Source organism: Mercurialis annua, linkage group LG2 (assembly GCF_937616625.2).
Source record: "Mercurialis annua linkage group LG2, ddMerAnnu1.2, whole genome shotgun sequence".
Lineage (NCBI taxonomy): Eukaryota > Viridiplantae > Streptophyta > Magnoliopsida > Malpighiales > Euphorbiaceae > Mercurialis > Mercurialis annua.
In genome coordinates this window covers 2,757,261-2,778,097 of record NC_065571.1, presented here as the reverse complement: position 1 = coordinate 2,778,097, position 20,837 = coordinate 2,757,261, and positions in this window count along the sequence as shown.

Below are 20,837 nucleotides of genomic sequence, written 5' to 3'. Positions count from 1 at the left end.
CCCACGCGCTTATCGCGGTTTTTCACATCTGACAAAATAAACAAAAAGTCCAGCTTGGCAACGTCTTTTCGCAACGTGTCGAGTTCAGGATCTGCCACGTTTTCTATTTCCTTTACTTTATTCTCGCCCCCCTTGGATCTTGTTAATCGCTCTCACGAGCCAGTAAAAAATCTTTCTTTTTCTCTTGCGGAGAGATGATAAAGTTACAAGTAGGTCACCTATCAGGCAAAGCGATTTGATAGGTTGTAGTAGGAAGTTTTAAAAACCAAGCCGTGTCACTTTATCATTACCGATAACCGTGAAAGAAAATTAAAATTAAACACTCTTTGAATAAAAAAACCTTGTGGCCACGTCAGATATATGACCCCACTTAAATGGGTTGACCCACCATAATTGATCCCCTTCTATACCCTCTCCCCGTTCTTTTTGTCGCTTTTTTATTAATTTAATTATTATTTTATTTATTTATCCATTAAATAATATGTTGAAGTGGCCTTTCATTCCTTCACTATCGCAAAATCTACAAATTAGCCACGTATACAATTTCGTTTTGCTAAGTCATCAGTGTGGTCGTTGCTTTCTTCGTCGCTGTATGTGAATATATATATATTCACTAATTGTGATTACTTATTATTTTATTGTCAATTTGTTTCTAAAGCAATTGAATAATGTCAAAAGGCATATAAGTTCGATCTCCTTGCACATTATTTGTTAATCTTAATTACAATTTTATATTCAAAGTGTTGCCATAATAATGCTCTAATATTTTATTGTTATACAGGCTCTGCCTGTTTTATTTTAAATATTAATTATTGGAGATGGAATTAAAGTAATCGCATTATATTTTTTTTAATATTTTCATATTTTCTTCACATAAATTTAAATAATAAGAATTTTATAATACATTTTATTCACAGGTGGAACCTCTAAGGGACCAGTAGGGCCATTGCCCCCTCAATAAGAAAAATAAAAAGACTAACATATATATTATCAGTTTAGATTTTAATTATAAATTTCAATATTTTTTTATTTACATATATCTATTGTCAAGGTCAATAATGTTTTTATTTTGACATTGTGTATTGATTTACTATTTCATTCTATATAAAGATTAATTATTATTCTTCTTTATGAGTTTATAATTCTTTTTTTAACAAAGGTTATATTTCATTGAATGTAATGAAAAGTACACAAATGAATAACTCCTCAACAGACTTGAGTGAGCCATTACATAACAAAATGATGAGACCTGCCGAAACAGTCATCGATAAAGGCTCTTTTTTGCCACCATAATAATAATTCGATTATGATTTTTTCATGAACTTTAAAGATATTACTATTTTCCTTTTCATATTTTAGCTTTGGTTAAGTAAAACCTCTTTTTATAGGAGATCTCAATTCTATAAAATATTAAATTTATAGTATAAATAAAGTTATGAACTAGTATTAATTTTTTACTTTTTGAATTGTCTAAAATTTTATTTTATTAAATATTTCTAAAATTATAAATAATTTTTTACTTGAAATGTTCCCTTCCGTCTCATTTTATTGGTGAACTTTCTATATACAAATCATAACACCTCATTAAAATGAGGGCATTCTTGTAATTTCGTTTGTTATTTGCATACACTTTTGAATAATGATATTACAAGAATACCCTCATTTTAATGAGGTGTTATGATATAATTGGTTTAGTCTACGGATGACGTGCTGGACTGAGTCTACCTAAAAATTTCTCTTTAATATAATAAAAACATTACAATTAATTAATGTGTTGTATGTTTTTTTGTGGAAGGTGCATTAAATTACTTTACTATAAAAGGATAAGATTATTATTTTTGGTATTCAAAAACTATACATGACTTTTACTTTTTAATATTTATTAGACTGATTATTGGACTATTTAATTATAGTAAAAATATAAGATATGAAAAATATTTCTTCAATATTATTAGAAAACAGAGAGATTATTAGGTATACTCAGTCTACCACGTTATTTGTGGACTAACCTATCACATTATGACACGTCGTTCAAATAATGGCAATGTCGTAATTTTATTTATTATTTATTTAGACTTTTGAATAGGAATATTATGATAATTCTATTATTTTAATGACGTGTCATAATATGATAAATTTAGTTCACAGATGACGTGGTAGACTAAATCTATCTAAGAATTTTTCAAGAAAACAACTAAGAGCCATTATTATAGAATCTTTCTTAGATTTGGGAATTTTCCAAATAGAGTTTCTAAATAAAGTTTATTTCTATAAAATATATTAATATAACAAGTCCATGCATTATTTTTTTGATAAAATGAAACTAAATTCAGGGTAGAATATCCACATTGACAATACTTAAAATGGATGATAAATGATAATAATGGAAATGAATTAAGAATAGAAATAAAAACTTAATGGGTGACCAAGAATTTACATGCTGGCATGAACACACTTTTATTTATAGAAGAACATTTCCTATTAAGCTTTTTGTAATTATTATAATATAAAATGTTTCTTTTTATGATGAACATTTGCTTTTTATATCATTTTAAATCCTTTATTTTTTTAATATTTTGACGGTGCAATGTTTGAGAAAAGAAAAAAAATTTACAAAGTAAAAAAGAATAGGAAAGTCCACAAAGTGGGACAAAGCGTGTGGTATGATACAGTGACTTTAGCACCACTTTGTTTGTATTTGTTTTATGAGTGTTTATCCCATGCAACCGTTGCGCCACGTCATTTTTACATCAAGCCAATGAGCATTTGCGATAGGGAATCTTTTAATTATTACTTATTTTTTTTTATCATTCAATTTTCCACATGGCTAACGCGTAATTGGTTTGTTGCACGAATGACATGGCGCAACGGTTGTGTGCAATAATTTTTCTTGTTTTATTTTTAGTTAAAATAATCAAACTTTGATGTGATCTTATCTATGCTTCAAATGAAACCTAGCCTTTTATCTTTTTTTGGTTAATTTACATTAATCGTCTCTAAACTATCACTTTTTTTGTGACGAGAAAACTCCCGGCGGAACCCGACCATTCTTTAGAGCGGAGTCCGACCACCTAAATAAAAATGACTGTCACTTTTTACTTTATGATGTCTTCTAAATTTTAGTTTACATTCTTATTGTTTTTAATTAAATTAAGTAATTAAATTATTTTTATCGTTATTCTTACTTTATTTCCTCAATAGAAAAAAATAGTGGACAAACTGAATTTTATATGAACGGTAATATTGTATTATTTTTTCCGTGTCATGAGTTTAGGTGTTCAAATGGAATTTCAGTTAGTACATCACGTTATTAAAATTGTCAGAATTAGCACATAAAAATTGCATGAACAATTAAAAATTTATAAATAATTGAAATATAAATTAAAATTTAAGAATAGTTCGATAGAAAAGACAACAGCCAAATAACAATTAATTAACTTTTTTATAATTCACACAAAAAAATATGAAAAACAACCATATCAAAACAAGATTAAAATTGCTTATCATATAGTAATATTTTTAATAAATTAAAAGAATATATATTTATTTAATTGGATAATATAATAATATATGGGTATATGGATATTTGGATTTCTTTGACCTAACCTTACCATTATTATTAATAGTTTCATTTGTTTAATATTCAAAGCAATAGAGACAACCTATTTTTGTGATAGTGGCACAAATCAAAGCTTGCTTCTTCAATATTTTATACACAAAAAACATCAATTTATTTTATTTTAATCACAAGATCCAAGTTTATGCAATGGAAAAAACAAAATGATCAATTTTGTCAAAAAAACTAAATCAACAAAATTTGTTAATGGACACGTCTGGTGTGCCACATAGACATGGACCCACGTGCAACACTATGAAAGTGCAAAGTTGTGATAAATTAGGGTTGTTATCTTGTCTACTAATAAGTGTATACAATAAGTTGCATATATTATGGGTTTGTATTGTATTTAAATTAAAGTAAGTTAGACTAATTATAAAATTATATTAGTTTCAAAGAAATTATAAAATTATATTATATCATGAAAATATATATAAAAAATCAAATAGAACCGTATTAATCTGTTCAATTGATGTTTCTATTTGGTTTCTTGCATAACAATTTAAAAAATGTATTTAAAAGCGAATTAAATTATTCGTAAAGCACAAATAAGTTGATAGATATTTTTTATTTTAAACGAGATAGCGGGTTCAAACTATATATATGTACGCAGTTGTTCAAAATTTATAAATATAAATTTATCTTTTATAAAAAAAATTATTCGATTAAACTGAAGATTCATAGTCGAGACTAATTTATTTTTTTCCGTATTTTTACATCCTATCATGTACTATCTTTTTGGTTAGTGGCCTATATGGATTGGCTAATTCTCATTTTTTATAGTTAAATGGAACTAATTTCTATTCTATTGATGAAGAAATAATTAATGATTAAGCAAGAGGGATTAAGGTGTACTCCATTAAGTAGCATGACATTGATGATATTTTCATTATTCTCATTAAATTATATCTTAGTTTATCTTAAAATTTTGTTCGCTTTCAAAACTTGGTAAGATTATAATATTTTTTTACACTTTGATTTCATTATTTTAAACAATAGACCAAAGAAGATTAGTCATTTCAGATTTTATATTTCCCATATAAAATTATTTTCTTGAACCAAATTCAATGAATCTCTACTAAGCGAATAAAAATATCTCTATTATTTTATTTCGTTTGATTTTTTTTAACTAGTGTATTTTTAAACTACATCACTGTTTACCTTTAATGACGAAACTTTCTTTTATTAGTGGAGTCGATTACCCCACTAAATTACTAAAAAATTAAGATACTCTTATAGTAGTAGTTTATAAATAATTGTATCTTTTTTATTTTAAAAAAGAATTATTGTATAATTGATTGATATTACTACAAATTTTCATTTTGACCCTGTTAAAATGTATACTATAATTTTAATTAATTTGACCCAATCTATTTTCTCAATCTATTTTTTAATATTTTCATAGAATATGTTTTTTTTTTAAGTGTCCACTGCTAAGCATTATGTAGTTTATACTTGTTGGAATTATTATTTATTTTCCATTATGATGGTCCCTAAGCTAAACTTTCATAAATTAAAGCATGTATAAGATAATCAACTTGGTTACTAAATTGCAATTGTATTGGAGGTGATGGACCTAAACAATGTGACTCTTACATCATTTATAATATAATATAATTTTTTCTTTGTTTAATTCAATTATATTTTAAAATCCATTTTTCAGTAAAATTATTTATTATATAATTTCTTTAACATAAATATGAACAATTTTATTAAATTAATCTATTCTTTTTTATTCAGTTTTATTTCCTGTGTACTTAGTTTTTTTCCCTTCTTTATTTGAGACTTTAGTGGTTTGGAAAAAAATTAAGCCAATTGAGCTTCATATGCATTACAGGATATCCAACTATAGCTTATGATAAATTATATATATTATCCCTAAGAGAGAAAATTTGGCATATTAAATTTTTAATAAAGAAAAAATAATCTTAAAATTAAAGCAATTGTATATAACCAATTGTGGAATCCCATTGTTGTGCAAGAATGTTAAGGAAATTGCAATGCCATTAAGATGGATTTATATTATAATTTTTTTATTATCTTATTACTGTAGTTGTTGTTATATTATTATTATTATTATGCAAGAGAACCAAGATGGAGCAGATTGGGTCCACTGTCCAACTCCAAAAGGTTGGGCTGAACAAAGACAGTTTGGCTGAAATGAAGAAAATGGATGAGGCAGGCTCTCATGGACAAGTCTAGGCCCATCTTTATTGGCTTTTACGTTTGCTTTTTTTTTTCCTTAAAAAAATAAAGAAAGAGGAAAATGTAAAAATACATAGCTGAAAAAACAAAAATATATGAAAATTTATGTTTGTGAATCATAAATGAATCATATCATAATAAATGTAAAATATGACTAGCTAAAAATAAATATTAATAATAATCATAATTGATTTATAAAATTCAAATACAAATAACACAACACCCAACAGTTTAAGTTCAGTTCCTTCCATAAATATTTTTTTTAATTATAAAAAAATGAACAAATATTATAAGATAGAAGAGCATTATAAACGTATAAGAATTCTAGTTTTGTGTTTAAAACCAAATCTCTTGGTTGAACCGGGTCGAACTGGATTGAACCGATGAACTCGAATTTTTTTATAATTTGTTTAACTTGTTAAACCGGTTGAACCATTTAAATCGGGAACCGGTGGTCTCACCGGTTCGGTCATTGGTTTGGTTCTTAAAACACTGACTGAGAGGTAGAAATACCGAAGGTTTACAGATATTCAATTGTTCATACGTGATCTTTGATGAGGATGAGGCTTTGATTGCTGAGATCTAGCCTTCTTAAACTGCAAAACTCGCATCTCTACTCCAAAATGTGAAAAAAAATACAAATATAAACTTCAACTACACTAGATTTAACCCAATTTAAACATAAAACTGGAATTGCATTCTATAATTAGACCAGAAAGGTCAAAAGAAAAACTAAAGTAGATTGAAGAACTTAATTTTAAGTTATTAACTATGTAAAAATTAAATAGGAGGCGGCGATAGCCGGAATGCGAGACAGTGGTGGCAGAATTAAATTTTTATAATGATATTTTTTTGAAATAAAAAAATTCAAGATTAATTAAAATTTAGTTAAATGTAATTAAAATTAACTTTAATAAACTTATTAAATAAATTTATTTAATTTAGATTTAATTATATTTTAAATTTAAATTTAAGTAGATTTTATATTGAGTAGAATAAATAAAATTTTGAGATGATTAACGTTTAATTTAAATAAATACAATTTTAATAAATTTATTTAATTTAGATTTAGATATTAAATTTTAAATTGGGTTTGATTTTGGTTTGTTTATCACGTGGTTTGGTTAGTGATGCCTTTAATCTGGTTAGATTTTAAATGCTCCCAACTCGGCTTCACTTAATGACCGCTGAGTTGGCAGCGATGTTACGGGTGAGATGGCAACTCTTTTGATTAGATTCACGAATGCTAAAAAAAAGTTTAAAATATTATGAAATTGGTTAAAATAGCGGATTTTGAAAAATTTGGATATAACAGTCGAAACTCGCAAAGGTTTGATACTTTGAGATAATCCATTTTTATTATAATAGCCTAATTTCCATCCTAATTTTAACATTTGACTGTAATTTTAGCAATTTTTTCAATTAATATATAATTGTTTCAATTTAGCACCTAAAATACAATATCTATTAGTTTCGTTCATCTTTTTCGGTCATTTCTGGCTTTAAAATTGTTTTTAAGCTTCAAAGTTATAGAATTTATAATTAGAGTTCAACGGTATTTTTGAATTTCTTTAACATTAAAAGTTAAATTTTGAAATTTTGAAAAACAGATTTTGCTAATTACAGAGTTAATGTATAATTTCAGCTAAATATAAGAACAATTAAAGTGATTGATTTTTTTTTGGCTAAAATTTCAACGAAATGTTCAAATTAAAATGTTATTATAAAAATTTAAAGGTTTTAATAAAATTAAAATAACAGTTAAAATTTGTATTTATTTTACTATTGGACCTTTTTTCTTTAATTCTTTTAATATGAAACAGAAGTAACTGATGCACATCCTTATAGGAAATTATAACGGCTTGATATATCATATGACCCTTAAATTATACACCATTTTTATTATGTACGACCTCTAAACTAATTTCGTGTTCTATTGAATCTAGTAACTCTTTCTTTATTTTATTTAACCCCTCATTCGAAACGTGCACATAACGCGCGTTGACGTGGATAAAATTGCTGACATAGATGGGGTTAAATAGAACAAAAAATAGCTAAAAGGTCCAATAGAACATTAAAATAGTTTAGAGGTCATAGAAAACAAAATTAGGGGGTTAAAAATATATTAAGTCTAACAATATTTTTTTACTTAAAATAAAAATTGACGTACTTTACATATTATTTGAAAAAATTATTTAAGACTTAATTACTTTAAAAATTATGAACTTTAGCGTGTTTTTCAATTTTAACACAAATTTGAAAAATTCAGAATTGATTTGAAAAGTCTGAAATTGCAAAAAATTAAAAACTAGTATATTAAAATTTTTAAAATTGAAAATTCGTGAAACACACTAAAAATTCCAATCATTCATGCTAGATATAAAATGGTCGAAAATTAAATAATTGTATTTTCGAGGAGGTTAAATGAGTAAAAATTAAAAGTTTGAAGGTGCAGTAGGAATAAAATAGTTCAGGGGTCAAATAAAATAAAATAGTATAATTCAGGGGTTAAATAGAACAATTTATGCATTTTAATTATCCTTTACCCGCTTCAAAGCGTTTGAAAACACGCGCTTCTTTCATGCTGGAAGAAAAAGGTTAGATCGGCAAAAAATATGCAGTTGAGGGGTTAAATAGAATAAAAAAAAGGTTTAATAGAATATAAAAATTAATTTAGGAGTCTCATAAAATAAAAGAGTATATTTTAAGGGTCAAATGATGTATTAATCATAACAGTCATTTGAATATCTAATATTCTTTTTACAATAATTATCTAAGTATCTAAGTAATACTACTTCATAATTTGTTCAGATGTCTCTAATAAAACTAAACCAATGTTTTTCTATCCGATTACTTCTCAAACGGCTGATCATATAATTCCAACAAAAAAATGGTTCTTCAAATTTATAAAGTGGTTGGTCTTAGGGGAAGCAGGGAACAATAATTATTCAAAAATGGCCCCTTTATAATTTGAAAAATGTACAATTCCATCCTTGTAGTTAGTTGTAGGTGAAACTATAATGGACAAGGGCTAGTAAACCAATTAAAAAATGCCAAATATTATTTGTGTTCTTCAAAAGTGGAGGCAGCACTTTGCTTCTGAATGGAGTCAATTCCCAATAACTACCCATCAAATTATTTTCATGTTTACATACTCAAATGAGCTGCCAAATTGATGAACCTAAAGTTCAAAAAGAAATATATCTTTAATCATTATGTGCAAGTTGATTTAGAAAAATGAATATCAAGCTAATTAAACTTGATTTTTGTGGTTTTATGAGTCATTTTTGTGGTTTTATGAGTCATTCTATTTATTTATTTTAATTATTATTATTATTATAATGGCTGCTACCTATCACATTCACATGTAATATATCAAGTCCAATCACATTCGTGCTCCACTATTTTCGGACTATGCAGTTCTGATAAAATGTAATTGTCACAATTTTATCATTTATATAGTTCAAATCAGAAATAATCAGTTTCAAATATTGATTACAGATAGTATCAAAGTCCGAAAAATGTACTCCATTTAAAAGAAAGAAATTTTATTTGGTCGAAAAAAATATTACATATAAGTCTTCACCCAGTAAATTTTATTTGGTCGAAAGAAATTTTATTTGGTCAAAAAACTTAATTGGTCTCTAATTTGCTTCCATTGTTTTCTACAGCTTTTAAATAATGACTTAACTGGTCAAAATTGGTGTCTCAATTTGCTACTGTGCATTGCACATTATCAATTCATGTTTTTCTTTCATGAATGGCATCTTTATTGGACGTCATCCTTTACAAATAACACACAAAATATCATTTAAAATAAACAAACCGAAAAAATAAATATAAAATTCATTCAATTATTACATATAAATGGTGGAGGAATACTCTTATTAAAAAATTTCCAACCCGAACACGACCCGTTTAATTAATTGTGTTAAAAGTCAAATTCAAACACACCACACTTATTAAACAGGATAATACATATAAGACTGCCTAACCCGTTTATTAAAAAAGTCATAATAAATCATATATATGATATGTTTAACAATTTTATCATTAAACCTATACAACCTATTTAACACATTTTTCTAATAAAATGGTTACAAATTTCTAAAACAACTACAAATTTTAATATAAGAAACAAAAATTAATAATCATATGTACTAATATATAAGTATATTTGGTTATATATAATTTAATTAATTAAAATAGTTAATAAATAAATTTAACTTTGTTTTGATGTGTCTTAAACGTACGAGCTAGATGGATTTAAAATATCTAAATTACTATTTAACCGTATTATAAATAAATTGACCCATCATAAATCCAGTTTACTTCATCTCGTGTATGTCATGTGTGACAAATTGCCAGCCCTACACATGAGTTTCAATCTAATTATTTGTCTTCTTTATTAAATTTCTGAACGCATTTTATGTTTTTAATTCAATGATTATAAGAAATAGTATAATTTATAAGGTGCGAATTTCATGGCAACCTTAGCGGGATCAACAACTTGTTTCTTTTTATTTTCGATTAATATTTTGCTAGTTTTCTTTGTTGTTGTATTTGTTTCCTTTTGTTGTTTATTAAGTCTTTGATAAATTAAAACTTAAAAGATCATATAGTTTTAATCTTGTGATATGACTTTCTAAATTGTATTTTGGTATTGTTCTAATAAATTCTATTTTTTGGAAAAAAAAAATTCATGTGGTAAGCATCACTCTCGATATATTAATAATTTAATGAATCAATTAAGTAACTTTTTCTGCCATCTACTCGTCCAATCTGGACTATTATATAGTATAATAATTAATATCATGTCTCACATGTCAAGTTAATATATATATTGTTATGCCATGAAATAAACCTTTTTACATAAACTTTTTTTACAATTTAATTAGATCTCGAATCTTCAAATCTCAATTCAATCACATTTTTTTAATATATATAATTAACCATTTACACATCATATTGTAGTTATGTAGCACTGTATACAGATACGGACACGAAAAAACGGAACACTTGGACACGGCGAAACAATGTATTTTAAGGATTTTTATGTAAAAAATGAAGTTTTGTGTCCGAAACGTCATGTATCCGAAATATTTTTAAAACAGAACACGTCGTTTGAATGAAATGTTCGTGCTACCTAGTGTTGTAGCCATCTCTTGCAAAAAAAAATTCATATAAAAGATTAATTCTTTTAGGCCAAATGTTATAAAAAGGCCAAAACTTTTACAAAAGTTTGACAAAAGTTCTGACCTTTTAATTTTGTCGATTTTGGCCAAAAACTGATTATTTAGTTTCACAAAAGTCCGGACCTTTCAATTTTTTCGATTTTGGCCAAAAATGAATTATTTGGTTTCACAAAAGTCCTGACCTTTCAATATTTGACATGTCACATAGGCGTCACATAGGCAAATTGAAATCAAATTGAGAGTTGGCCACATTGAAACCAAATATTTTGTTTTTGGCCAAAATTGATAAAATTGAAAGGTCAGGATTTTTGTGAAATTTTTATGAAAGGTTTGACTTTTTTAGGACATTTAGCCATTCTTTTATTGCTTTCCGCATCTTACGATTTCAAAGTAGAATCTGTACAGCTGCATGCACAGCTATATATTCTAGGTTACTTTATCAATTTATTTTTCAGAATAATTAACCTCACATTATTTGAAAACAAAAAAATTATTTAAAAAAATGACAAATTTTATATTTTGAAAAAACCACAAAACTATCCAAAACACCACTTAATTTTCAAAAACACGGTATAATCCCCAAAAAATATATTTACATAAAAAAACAAAAATCTTTTCACCCTTACGCTTTTATTTTGATACATTATAGACACTTATTTCATTCTTTAAAAAATACGCCGCTCATACATTCTCTATATACCTCTCTTATACATTTACGATACAGAGTGGACAAAACGAAATTTTTTTACGCTTTTATTGTTACCTTGAAAATATATCGTAAATTTATTTGATACTTCAAAAAATGCATCGCTAATACATTTTTGATACTAGTTTCGCATTACGTGCTATGCACGTGGCTCGTAACGTAACACGTCAATGAATATATTAGTAAATTTATTATAATTATATCAATTTTTTTATTTATGATTAATATTAAATTAGTTAAGAATTTTTGTAAAAGTAAATATAATATATTCGGTTATTAAATTTGTTCCATACTGAATTTATTCTTCTTTTGGTTTTATAGTAACCATAATTAAATAATTAATTTTATTTTATTAATATAATATCTTTAAAAATAATAATAAGATAGAAATTTAAATATTAATATATTGACCAAATACAGTATTTTAATTTTGTAGTTTAATCAAAATAAAAGATAGGTATTCCTACTAATTTGGAGACAATTTAGTTATTTTTTACATATTAAAACTAAATTGGAGATAAGTTAGCTACCTATTCTAATTAGGACTTTAATTACAATAGTGATTAATTAAATAACTAATTAGGTAATGACTATAAAACCTTTATTTAATACTAAACTGAAAAGGATTATTCGGTAAATTTGTCTGTCCCCCCCATCCGTGCTTTTATATATAGTATAGATAAAATGGATAAAGCGAGAACTTTTAGGTGCCGAGTAAAATATGTTTTTTTACAAAAAAAGGTTGTTGAATTGGACCGTTTTAGCCATTTATTCTATTCTTCTCCACACTTTTGATTAATTATTTATAAATTTTCATAGAATTTATTATGTATATTTGCAAAGAAATCACAAAATGGTATTTTTTTTAAAATAAAAATTATTCGTTCACAAAAGAATATATTAATCAATAATTTATTTTAAACATAATAGTTTCTAAAAAAATTAAATAATTTTCTATCACAAACGAAATAGAAAAAGAAGTGGATGCAATTTTTGTTTTCAAAGGATGCAAAGTTGCAACCACTTTTTTATTAAATGGTTGCCTGTAATTTTATTGATTGATAGATTTGATGGAAAAATATTTCTGCACATATAATTGTCTTTAGTCTTTAGTCTAATAGAAATTCGATTCAAATTTTCTGATGCGTACATTTCCTTACATTTTCAAATCTAAACAAATTATTTAAAATACTAAAATCAGCAACGAATCTATATGGAAATCGAGTAACTGTTAAACACACACATGGAATTTTAACTGAAAATGAATAAAAAGAACTAGTAAATGAATCAAACTATGATTATTTAGAAAACTGAGAAACGGAGAAGAAAATATAAAACTGTAAATTTTTTACACGTTTAAATTGAAAGTAGTGGTCTTGCACTGAATAGTGGCAAGTAGGTGGTCTTGTGCTTTGCGACAAGTGGCGGGTGTGGCAGTAGGTTTGTTCTTGTGGTGGTTAGGCGGCGTGTGAGTGGGAACTGACGTGTGTGGAAGTGCATGTGAGCTGACAATTGAAAAGATTTGTCCCCTATTTATTCTTTCATTCCAGTTATTGGCTATTCCACATCCAGTGCATGGCCTTTATTCCTTAAAATTACAATTCCTCGCTTAGTTGTGGTTTTAGGGTTTGCTGAGCAATTTTTTCCATTTGATCTTTCTGGTTTAGAATGGCTGATTCAGTGGAGGTGGTGGGTGCCGAAGCTAGAGTGGTAGTGGAGGAGGAGGATGACGGTGGATTGGATATCTCAGGGGCGGATGAGGCGGATGTGGTGGATGATTCTGATGAATATAGATGGTGTTTGATAGGCAGGTTTCTCACTGATAAAACAGTGAACTGCTTGGCTGTTCAAGAGGTGTTACCACCTATTTGGAAACCTGTTTGCGGTGTTCGTATCACACAGGCTGCTCCGAATCTGTTTCTGTTTCAATTCTATCATGAAATGGATATGAAGAGAGTGTTGGAAGATGGGCCATGGACTTTTGAATATCATCTGTTTATTTGCAGGCAACTGGAAGTAGGGGAGACAGCAGCAAGTGTTGAGTTGTGGGAAGCGGATTTGTGGGTTCATTTGTTGGACATTCCTTTGGGTTTGGCGACAAAAAAACTTGGTGTTGATGTTGGGAATTACTTAGGGATTTTTGTCTGTCATGATAATAGGACAGTCAAAAGAGTGGACCGTAGCTCTATGAGAATTAGAGTTCGTCTTGATGTTCGAAAACCATTGAAGAAGAGGATGAAGTTGACGAGAAGCGCGAATGCATGGAGTTACATCAATTTTCAATATGAGAGAATTCCAAAGTTTTGTTTTTGTTGCGGAATTATGGGGCATTCTGAGAAATTTTGCTTGAAGTATTTTAACAATCCAATTCCAAAGGAGGAACTCCCTTATGATTCCACGTTGAGGTTTTCCTTGAAGAAGGGGACGAGTTCTATGGGAAATAAGTGGCTGAGGAAGACAGGTCCGGTGGAGGAGGAGGCGACCGAGGTTGGGGATGATGACGTGGAGGATTTAAATGGAAAGCTTGCAAAAAATCTGTCATTAATAAAATCAAATCAAAATTTTGAATTTCGAAAAGGGAATAAAACTGATAAGGAGATTTTTGGAGGGAAGGTTGCTGATTTAGTGGTGAAGGATGGGAGGAGATCTAATCAAATTAATTTGAATCATGGCGCCTCTGATTTCTTGCACGATGTGGAGGGTGAGGTGGCTGTGGACCCAAAGAGGAAGAGGTCTAACTTGGGATTAATAGAGGGACCAAGCAGCTCCGGGCCAAATTTTCATGTCTCAGATATGATTATTGATCCGAAAGGTTACAGACTGGCGGGCCTTGATAATAAGGCCGGCCCGAAGCAATGAGTTGCTTAGGGTGGAATTGCCGGGGAATGGCCAGCCCGCGGGCAATAAGATTTTTACGTGACATGGCTAGGAGGCTTAGGCCTTCTTTTTTATTTTTAAGCGAAACTATGATTACTGGGCCTCGCATTACAGCTTTAAAAGAGGCAATGCAATTTGATGGTGTTTGTGATAGCGTGCGAAGAAAGGGAGGATTGGCGTTTTTTTGGAAGTCTGATTATGAAGTAAAAGTCCTGGATTCTTGTGACAATTTCATTAGCTTGGAGGTGAAATCAGTGATGGGTGTCCAATGGAGGTTGGTTGGGTTTTATGGTTGTCCGGACAAAAACCGTAGGCGAGAGTCATGGAGTTTACTTCGGGAGCTGAGTCAGGATAGTTCGATGCCGTGGTGTGTGATAGGGGATTTTAATGATATCCTTTTGCAAGAAGAGAAAAGAGGAGGTTTGCCTTACCCAAACTGGTTAATTAATGGGTTTAGGGAGACAGTCTTTTCTTGTGGTTTGTTAGATGTGGAGGCAACTGGTTATAAGTTTACATGGCATAGGGGGAGATCAGTGGATAGAAGAGTAGAGGTGAGACTTGATCGTGTGCTTTGCTCAAGTGACTGGTTGGACCTGTTTCCAGGCGCTATTGTCCATAATCAGGAATCATCAACTTCTGATCATTTACCGATCTATTTGTCCTTGGAGAGAAGAGTGGAAGTCCCAGTGGCGCGGCAGTTTAGGTTTAACAATATTTGGCTAGCCAAAAAAGATAGTTCTGGGGTAGTGAAGGAAGCGTGGAGGTCCTGTGTGAATGGAAGTATAGCTGATAAGCTTGGAGCTACAAAAGAATTTTTGAAAGTTTGGGGTGGTGAGAAAGCTCCAAAATTCAGACATCGTATTGATAGATTGAAGAAAAAAATGGAGGCTGCTCAATCTAGTCAGTCAAGTTATAACCTGGATGTTTACAACAGGTTAGTGGCTGAATATCATGAAATTCTTCGAGAAGAGGAGGTGTACTGGAAGCAGAGATCGAAGAGTTTCTGGCTGTCGGAGGGGGATTCAAATTCGCGATTCTTTCATAGTTTTGCTTCAGCAAGGAATCGGCAGAATGAGGTGAAGAAACTAAGAGATGAAGCGGGGCAGTGGCAGAACTCGAAGCAGGAGGTGGAGGGGATTATGTTCAGGTATTTTAGTAACCTGTTTTTGGAAGATAATGCTGATCCTATTGATTTTATTCCTTTTGATCCTTGTGTTAGTGAAGCTGATAATGAGATGTTGATGAGTTTTGTGTCGGAAGCTGAGGTTAAGAAAGCAATGTTTAGCATGCACAATGACAAATCCCCAGGTCCTGATGGGTTTAATCCAGCTTTTTTTAAATCTTATTGGGGGATAGTAGGAGGGGAGGTGGTGAAGTTATGCAGGGACTTTATGCTAAATGGTTTTTTTAATCATGGTCTAAACGATACCGCTTTGGTGCTCATTCCCAAGATCAGTAAACCAGAGTCTATGTCCGATCTTAGACCCATTTCCTTGTGTAATGTTGTGTACAAGATTATTTCAAAAGTATTGGCTAATCGTATGAAGTCTCTAATGCCAAGAATTATTTCAAAAAATCAGAGTGCGTTTGTGGAAAATAGGCTTATCACAGATAATTTTCTTATTGCCTATGAGATTGGTCATTATTTGCGATGCAAGAGGAGGGGTCGGAATGGAATGGCAGCTTTGAAAATTGATATGAGCAAAGCTTATGACAGGGTCCGTTGGGATTTTATTGAGTTTATGCTCAGAAAGTTGGGTTTTTGTGATGCGTGGGTTAAATTGATTATGTTCTGCATCTCTTCAGTTCGGTACACTAGCATTGGTGATTGTGTGAGTATGAATCCTCTCATTCCGAGGAGAGGGTTACGCCAGGGTGACCCTTTATCCCCTTATTTGTTTATTATCTGTGCGGAAGGGCTCAGTTTGTTGCTTGCGAGCGAGGAGAGGGCGAGTAATATTCACGGGGTAAGCATTTGTAGAGGAGCTCCTTCGATTAGTCACTTGTTTTTCGCCGATGATTGTTTCCTCTTTTTTCGAGCTAATATGGAGGAGGCGCGGGCAGTAAAGGGCGTTCTTGATGCTTATGAAAAGCTTTCAGGTCAAAAAGTGAATTTCAATAAGTCTAGTATTATTCCTAGTGCAAATGTGGTAGAAGGCATTAGGGGTAATATTAAATCACTGCTGGGAGTTAATGAAGCAGAGGATGGTGGTAACTATCTGGGCCTTCCTTCTTTGGTAGGGAGAAATAAATCCCTTATCTTTCGTTTCATTAAAGAGCGAGTTTGGAAAAAAGTGAGAGGGTGGAATTCCAAATTCTTATCAAGAGGGGGTAAAGAAGTCTTGATAAAGTCCGTAGCCCAGTCAATGCCTAATTACGTAATGAATGTCTTCTTGATTCCTCTCCGTCTTTGTGAGGAATTAGAAAGAATGTTAAATTCTTTTTGGTGGGGCCGTGATCAAGAGAAGAAGAGTGGTATTAATTGGGCAAGGTGGGATAGATTGTGTGTTCCAAAGAAATTTGGTGGTATCGGGTTCAAGAAGATTAGAGAGTTCAATCTTGCCATGTTGGCTCGACAAGCTTGGCATTTTATTACTCTAGACAATAACTTGATGGTGAAAACGTTTAAGGCGAAGTATTTTCCTAAGACTTCTTTCCTAGAGGCGAAGTTAGGATCGAATCCAAGTTATGTGTGGAGGAGTATCTTTGAGACTCTCCCGGTGATGGCGAAGTGGTCAAGGGTGCGTATTGGTAATGGGGAAAATACCACAGTTTGGGGTAGTCCATGGCTGGACAGTGAGAACGGTGGGCAGATTATGACTCCCATGCCACCTAATCTGAGTTTGGCAAAGGTGAGTAATTTAATTGTTATGGAGGGTGGTGCTTGGGACGTAGGGTTACTGCATGACGTGTTTGATGGTACGGATGTTTGGAGAATTTTGAATATTCCTCTGAGTAATAGAAATATTAAAGATGGATGGGCTTGGTCTTTTGATGGTAAGGGGAAATTCTCAGTTAGAAGTTTTTACAGAGCTGTGTGTGGTGAAGTGGTGAGCCAACCGAATAAGTTGTGGAATAGATTATGGCGGTTAAATATCCCTTTACACATTCGTAATTTCTTATGGCGCGGATGCTCGGGTTTTCTCCCTATCTGTGATGTTCTGGCCTCTCGCCGTGTTTTTATCAATGAGCAATGTCAGGTTTGCTCGTCAGGAGCTGAGAATGCTTCCCATATTTTCTTTTTCTGTGCAACGGCAGCAGATTGTTGGAAGAAGATAGGGGTTCCTGTGCATGCTGAAGGTGAAAGATTTGTCGACTGGGTTACTAGATGGGTTTTGGAGCTGTCCTTGGATGAAAGTTCGTTAGTTGCAACTATTTGTTGGCAGCTTTGGTTAAACAGGAATGATGCAATTTGGAAGAAGCATCAGGCACCGGCAGATCACATTATTTCAGCAGCTTGTTCTCAGTTAGCTGCATGGAAAGTGGCGCATGTGCAGGATGGTGAGCTGAGAAGAGCATCAGTTTTGAAGGAAGATGGGAGCAGTACTTGGGTTTGTCCTCATGATGGGTGGTTCAAGGCTAATGTTGACGCAGCGGTGTACGCCGGAGGTGAGGGGGTTGGTATCGGGATAGTAGTTAGAAACTCCCAGGGTGTTGTTATTCAAGCTAGGCATGTGAAATTGGATGGTAGCTACAGTCCCAGAATGGCGGAAGCAATGGGCATTAGAGAGGCGCTGAGTTGGCTTAAGGGGACTCCAAATCTCATTATCGAGTCAGATGCGATGGAGGTAGTGCTCGCAGTTCGAAACCCGAGCTCAGTTGATGCGGACTTTATTATTGATGATTGTATTGAGTTAGCAAAGCAGTTTACTAATGCTTTATTTATTTTTGTGAGGCGATCTGCGAATCAGGCTGCGCATGTGTTAGCGCAAAAAGCCCGTTCCATTACAGGTCATCAGGAGTGGTTTTGTCACTTCCCTGAATTTCTCACCTCTGTAACTGCTTTGGATTATTTTATATGAAAGTCCGCTTATTTTCAAAAAAAAAACTATGATTATTTAATAAAGGACGAACGATTTTTATAATTTAATCTGTTTAATAATTTCTTATTTTATGTGATTAGATGGAGCTTGATTAGTTTAAAATTTTGAAACTCAATGATTACTAGAGCACTGCAACTTTTAATTTCAAGGACTAATCGATGGTTACTTTGAAGTTTGAATGTGCAACTACACATTTTAATCAACTTTATTGTTTCGTAAAATCAATTTTTTTAATGAAATGGTCTGTTATAGGGTTTTATATATTGTTGGTGTATTTTTATTTTGTAATTTTGTATCCGAGTATGTTGATTGTCGGCTCGATCAAAACTGTTTAATGTTTAATTAAATTCACATTTCTTGATAAATTAGAGTATCATTTTCTTTGTTCAATTAAAATTTTGCACCATCTGTATTTCCGTGTTGAAATTCTTTACAAAAGCAAGATTCTTAGTTGAATCAAGCTCTATAACTCCGTAATTTCACTTTTTTAGATCTATAAAACGACCTACAGTTAAAATGTGTATATTTTAACACAAGCGTTTTGTTTTATATATAATCATCAATTTTTTTTATAATTAAAATTTCTTTGATTTGAGCTAACATAAAATTATGTCCTTATTTTTAAAAACTTCAAAATTTCCTTTGATGATTTTGTTTCTTAATCTCTTTTATTTCCATCTCCTAATAAAGGGAAACATATACAAACCCTATAACCAAAATAAACAAGTTATCAAGTTGCTTACTGTCTAAACTAAAGTGACAAATTGGTCCCCATATAATTATATACACTGTTGTTAGTAAAATACCTTGTAGCTATAAAGTCCAAAATTACACCATAACATTAGAACGGCGGCGTTTACTGTTCAAAAGTTTTCTTGAGTAAAATGGTAACGTAGACTTTGAAATTTGATAAATTAGACCAAATGGTATCACGTAACTTCCCATGTGATCAGACTTTGACCTAAATACATTAGGGTTTAGGCAAATTGGACTATCAGTAGTTTAATGCTCAAAAAGTTATTTATATTAACACAAAAAATTAAAATAAATTTATGATAAAACTAACAAAACTTTATAAGATATAATATACTTTAGACATGCTTGGTTCAACTGTAAAAATAAAAATAAAAATAACAATATTATTTTTAACTTTAACTAATTATTTTGTTGTTAATGTATTCCGCTCGGTCTCTAAGTTATATTTGAGCTTAATTATCATGAGTTTAGACGAAGTGACAAAAACTTCTTTTTCTTAATCAGAGTATCAAGTTCGAGATTTGAGTATGGAACAACTTTAAATATTTTATAAAATAATTTTATTACTTTAATCAATATATATTTTGGTTTGGGATGCCTATATCAGAAAATACATGAAATAAATTTAATTAATCTTCATTAAATTATTTTAATTACACGTGAGAACGATGGTTAAAGCAACTTGAGACTTTAAAAACCTTCAAAATTGATTTTTCTTTCAAACCAAGTTATCCACACGTTTATTATTGGACTATTTTTTTTTATTATTCGGTAGTATTGTTAATCTTGATTACGAATTGATCATAAGCCCACCAAATTTCCAATCCTCAAACTTATATCAGTGTTCCCACGATCGACGTGGCAACATCACAATAATTCAACACAAAAACACTGTATTTTCACACCTATAAATAATCTGCAAAACCAAAATAACATAAATAAATAAACAAATCACAATCAAGGACAAAGGCTCATTTTGCCCTTTAAATTTAGAATAAAAGATCTAATAATATAAAATTTGCAACTTCGAACAAAAACACGTTTAATTAAACAAAACCACACATTCTTAAAATAGACGTTATAACTTCGCTATCCCTTCAATTTTATATAGTCCAACGATCTGTTGCCACCTTAATTTCGATTGCTCTAACTATTTTATGCTACTTCAATTAAAAAGTAAAATGAGTCGAACTAACCATTGTGCAGATTTTTGTGTGTGAAAACTATAAATTTGTTTTTGATTAATATACCAAATTGGGGGAGTAAAATGAACATTTATCACTTTGAATTTATTTAAGAAGATAAAGAGTAGACTATAAAAAAGAGGCGAGAGTTGACTAGCCAGCCATCGTAACCATCAGAATCGCCACGTGGACAGATCTTAAGGTGGTCCCACTAAATAACATGATCCACTACAGTACATAACTTTGCTTTCTTCC